The sequence below is a fragment of the Oncorhynchus clarkii genome, chromosome 8 (genome assembly GCF_045791955.1).
Source record: "Oncorhynchus clarkii lewisi isolate Uvic-CL-2024 chromosome 8, UVic_Ocla_1.0, whole genome shotgun sequence".
NCBI classification, from domain to species: Eukaryota; Metazoa; Chordata; class Actinopteri; order Salmoniformes; family Salmonidae; genus Oncorhynchus; species Oncorhynchus clarkii.
The window spans coordinates 3,395,737-3,401,736 of record NC_092154.1 but is presented as its reverse complement, the minus strand read 5'-3'; positions in this window follow the sequence as shown (position 1 = coordinate 3,401,736).

Sequence of the window (6,000 nt, the reverse complement as noted above, 5' to 3'; positions counted from 1 at the left end):
GCTATTTGACTTTCCTTTGCCTTATCATTTCACACAGAGAGAGAGAGAGAGAGAGAGAGAGAGAGAGGGGCAGTTCAGAGACTGTCAGAGAGTCTGCACCATAGAGAGATACATTCAAAGATGTTCCATTGAATTCAATGGTAAACACACAGTAAAGTAATGATATGCATTCCCAACATGTCAATAGTGTTTCAGGGGATTAGTTTGAGCAAGGCGAGGCACAGAATCACTCATCTTGATCAAATAATAGTTGAAAATAACTTGAATACATAGTTATTTGATATGCAAGGAGATGTATAAATCAGTAATGCTGTGAAGTCTGACTGCAACGCAGTTGATCTCAAAGACCGTGAAGTCTGCACATAGTAAACTAATTCCAAAGACCGTAAACACAGTCTGCACATAGTAAACTAATTCCCATATTCTACTACTCTTCAGCTCTCGGTTCTCTTAGCTTAGCACCAATGGTTCCATGTTATGTCAGAACCCTCTGAACTGTTAGCTTAGCACCAGTAGTTCCATGTTATGTCAGAACCCTCTGAACTGTTAGCTTAGCACCAATAGTTCCATGTTCTGTTAGAACCCTCTGAACTGTCACAGAACCATAAAACGTAGATATGGAATGATCTTAGGTCGTCTGTGACTTGATGTTCCATGGCCGGCATGCTGTCCTATCCTGGGCAACGGGTGGGGCAGTCATGACACGGTTGGGACTTGATTGACCTTTCTGTTCTATGATCTTTTAAAAGCACGTAGGCATTACTACCATCGCTTCCCAAATGGCACCCTAGCCATTACATAGTGCACATTTGGGATGCGGTCTACATTTCTTTCAAATGAAGGTTTGAAGGGGGTAACTACATGAAGAACATTAATACATATATTATATATTATGTATATATTTTACTAAGACTGACCACAAATAAACGGTCCTTCACTGAGACGGAGAAGGCTGAAAACAGAATGGGTTCTATAATATTACTCTAATGGTTCTAAACCATAGGGTGGGTTCTATAATAGAACTCTGGTTCTGAACCATAGGGTGGGTTCTATAATAGAACTCTAATGGTTCTGAACCATAGGGTGGGTTCTATAATACAACTCTAATGGTTCTGAACCATAGGGTGGGTTCTATAATAGAACTCTAATGGTTCTGAACCATAGGGTGGGTTCTATAATAGAACTCTAATGGTTCTGAACCATAGGGTGGGTTCTATAATACAACTCTAATGGTTCTGAACCATAGGGTGGGTTCTATAATACAACTCTAATGGTTCTGAACCATAGGGTGGGTTCTATAATAGAACTCTAATGGTTCTGAACCATAGGGTTGGTTCTGTAAGAGAACTCTAGTGGTTCTAGGGTTCTTCTGACTCCGTGCTCCTGTCTGGCTTCATAGTAACTGCTTGTCAGAGCTTCTGTCAAGTCGTTTCCCAACTGTTCCATCTGTATAGCATGTCAATAAAACACATTGTGTCTGGAGGATGTTTCTGACTGTTTTTCTGATTGTTAATACACATCTGACCAGCAGAGGGCAGACTATACCACAGCCTGCAACAGCCTCGTCTACTGGTACAATCTGGAAGTGGATGAAATAAATGGATATGTGTGTGTGGTTATATAGCCTGGGTGGTGAGAAGCAGCACAGGCCTCTTGATTTGGGCCGGAGCTCCTCAGTTAGTGTGATCATCTTTATAGATGTTGTGGTGTTAATGGTGGATAAGGTGTCTGTCTGAGGGGCTCTGGGAGACAATAGGTCCAAGTCAGACCTACAGGGATGTTCCAAATGGACCCTACTGTATATCCTGCATGCACTAGCACACTATATAGGGAATAGGGTGCCATGTAGTGCACCGTATAGGGAATAGGGTGTCATGTAGTGCACTATATAGGGAATAGGGTGCCATGTAGTGCACCGTATAGGGAATAGGGTGTCATGTAGTGCACTATATAGGGAATAGGGTGTCATGTAGTGCACCGTATAGGGAATAGGGTGTCATGTAGTGCACCGTATAGGGAATAGGGTGTCATGTAGTGCACCGTATAGGGAATAGGGTGCCATGTAGTGCACCGTATAGGGAATAGGGTGTCATTTGGAACACAACAGGCCCAAATTATACAGCACTTTAAATGAACCACACCTTTTAGACGACTCACTAGTCAGACGACACTCTGCTACTGAACGGTGGGACAGTACAGGCTAGTCAGACGACACTCTGCTACTGAACGGTGGGACAGTACAGGCTAGTCAGACGACACTCTGCTACTGAACGGTGGGACAGTACAGGCTAGTCAGACGACACTCTGCTACTGAACGGTGGGACAGTACAGGCTAGTCAGACGACACTCTGCTACTGAACGGTGGGACAGTACAGGCTAGTCAGACGACACTCTGCTACTGAACGGTGGGACAGTACAGGCTAGTCAGACGACACTCTGCTACTGAACGGTGGGACAGTACAGGCTAGTCAGACGACACTCTGCTACTGAACGGTGGGACAGTACAGGCTAGTCAGACGACACTCTGCTACTGAACGGTGGGACAGTACAGGCTAGTCAGACGACGCTCTGCTACTGAACGGTGGGACAGTACAGGCTAGTCAGACGACGCTCTGCTACTGAACGGTGGGACAGTACAGGCTAGTCAGACGACGCTCTGCTACTGAACGGTGGGACAGTACAGGCTAGTCAGACGACACTCTGCTACTGAACGGTGGGACAGTACAGGCTAGTCAGACGACGCTCTGCTACTGAACGGTGGGACAGTACAGGCTAGTCAGACGACGCTCTGCTACTGAACGGTGGGACAGTACAGGCTAGTCAGACGACACTCTGCTACTGAACGGTGGGACAGTACAGGCTAGTCAGACGACACTCTGCTACTGAACGGTGGGACAGTACAGGCTAGTCAGACGACACTCTGCTACTGAACGGTGGGACAGTACAGGCTAGTCAGACGACACTCTGCTACTGAACGGTGGGACAGTACAGGCTAGTCAGACGACACTCTGCTACTGAACGGTGGGACAGTACAGGCTAGTCAGACGACACTCTGCTACTGAACGGTGGGACAGTACAGGCTAGTCAGACGACACTCTGCTACTGAACGGTGGGACAGTACAGGCTAGTCAGACGACACTCTGCTACTGAACGGTGGGACAGTACAGGCTAGTCAGACGACACTCTGCTACTGAACGGTGGGACAGTACAGGCTAGTCAGACGACACTCTGCTACTGAACGGTGGGACAGTACAGGCTAGTCAGACGACACTCTGCTACTGAACGGTGGGACAGTACAGGCTAGTCAGACGACACTCTGCTACTGAACGGTGGGACAGTACAGGCTAGTCAGACGACACTCTGCTACTGAACGGTGGGACAGTACAGGCTAGTCAGACGACGCTCTGCTACTGAACGGTGGGACAGTACAGGCTAGTCAGACGACGCTCTGCTACTGAACGGTGGGACAGTAAAGGCTAGTCAGACGACACTCTGCTACTGAACGGTGGGACAGTACAGGCTAGTCAGACGACACTCTGCTACTGAACGGTGGGACAGTACAGGCTAGTCAGACGACACTCTGCTACTGAACGGTGGGACAGTACAGGCTAGTCAGACGACACTCTGCTACTGAACGGTGGGACAGTACAGGCTAGTCAGACGACACTCTGCTACTGAACGGTGGGACAGTACAGGCTAGTCAGACGACACTCTGCTACTGAACGGTGGGACAGTACAGGCTAGTCAGACGACGCTCTGCTACTGAACGGTGGGACAGTACAGGCTAGTCAGACGACGCTCTGCTACTGAACGGTGGGACAGTACAGGCTAGTCAGACGACACTGCTACTGAACGGTGGGACAGTACAGGCTAGTCAGACGACACTCTGCTACTGAACGGTGGGACAGTACAAGCTAGTCAGACGACGCTCTGCTACTGAACGGTGGGACAGTACAGGCTAGTCAGACGACACTCTGCTACTGAACGGTGGGACAGTACAGGCTAGTCAGACGACGCTCTGCTACTGAACGGTGGGACAGTACAGGCTAGTCAGACGACACTCTGCTACTGAACGGTGGGACAGTACAGGCTAGTCAGACGACACTCTGCTACTGAACGGTGGGACAGTACAGGCTAGTCAGACGACACTCTGCTACTGAACGGTGGGACAGTACAGGCTAGTCAGACGACGCTCTGCTACTGAACGGTGGGACAGTACAGGCTAGTCAGACGACACTCTGCTACTGAACGGTGGGACAGTACAGGCTAGTCAGACGACACTCTGCTACTGAACGGTGGGACAGTACAGGCTAGTCAGACGACACTCTGCTACTGAACGGTGGGACAGTACAGGCTAGTCATCACTGGAGAATAAACTGGATGAGCTCTGTTTGAGACTATCCTGTCAACGTGATCTGATGAAATCTAATGTAAATATATATCTAGCCTGTTTTTTTTTAGGGGAGGGGGGTGTGTCTCTTTAACAAGAACTGTTCTCTAATATTAAGGAATTACTCGGTTCTGCTCGCCTGAGTTTTAAATGATTATTTTTTGCACCTTTATTTAACCAGGTTGGACAGTTGAGAACAACTTCTCATTTACAACTGGAGCAAAATAAGTGAAATAACAGCCCATCCAACTACCTCATCCCCGTACTATTTACAGGTGAGCTATGTACAGTCGTGACCAAAAGCTTTGAGAATGACACAAAAATTCATTTCCACAGTTTTCTGCTTCAGTGTCTTTAGATATTTTTGTCAGATGTTACTATGGAATACTGAAGTATAATTACAATCATTTCATAAGTGTCAAAGGCTTTTATTGACAATTACATGAAGTTGATGCAAAGAGTCAATATTTGCGGTGTTGACCCTTCTTTTTCAAGAACTCTGCAATCCGCCCTGGCATGCTGTCAATTAACTTCTGGGCCACATCCTGACTGATGGCAGCCCATTCTTGCATAATCAATGCTTGGAGTTTGTCAGAATTCGTGGGGTTTTGTTTGTCCACCCGCCTCTTGAGGATTGACCACAGGTTCTCAATGGGATTAAGGTCTGGGGAGTTTCCTGGCCATGGACCCAAAATATTTATCTTTTGTTCCCCGAGCCACTTAGTTATCACTTTTTCCTTATGGGAAGGTGCTCCATCATGCTGGAAAAGGCATTGTTTGTCACCAAACTGCTCCTGGATGGTTGGGAGAAGTTGCTCTCGGAGGATGTGTTGGTACCATTCTTTATTCATGGCTGTTTTCTTAGGCAAAATTGTGAGTGAGTCCACTCCCTTGGCTGAGAAGCAACCCCACACATGAGTGGTCTCAGGGTGCTTTAATATTGGCATGACACAGGACTGATGGTAGCGCTCACCTTGTCTTCTCCGGATAAGCTTTTTTTCCGGATGCCCCAAACAATCGGAAAGGGGATTCGTCAGAGAAAATGACTATACCCCAGTCCTCAGCAGTCCAATCCCTGTACCTTTTGCAGAGTATCAGTCTGTCCCTGATGTTTTCCTGGAGAGAAGTGGCTTCTTTGTTGGCCTTCTTGACACCAGGCCATCCTCCAAAAGTCTTCGCCTCACTGTGCATGCAGATGCACTCACACCTGCCTGCTGCCATTCCTGAGCAAGCTCTGTACTGGTGGTGCCCCGATCCCGCAGCTGAATCAACTGTAGGAGATGGCCCTGGCTCTTGCTGGACTTTCTTGGGCACCCGGAAGCCTTCTTCACAACAATTGAACCGCTCTCCTTGAAGTTCTTGATCATCCGATTTATGGTTGATTTAGGTGCAATCTTACTGGCAGGTAAGGTAACCATGGTTGACAAAGGAAGAACAAGGATTCCAAGCACCACCCCTCCTTTTGAAGCTTCCAGTCTGTTATTCAAACTCAATCAGCATGACAGAGTGATCTCCAGCTTTGCAATTCATCTGATTATTATTCATGGAGACTTCATACCTGTGGTGTAAATACTTTTCAAGTTACAGTATTTCCTTGATAACCTTTTTAA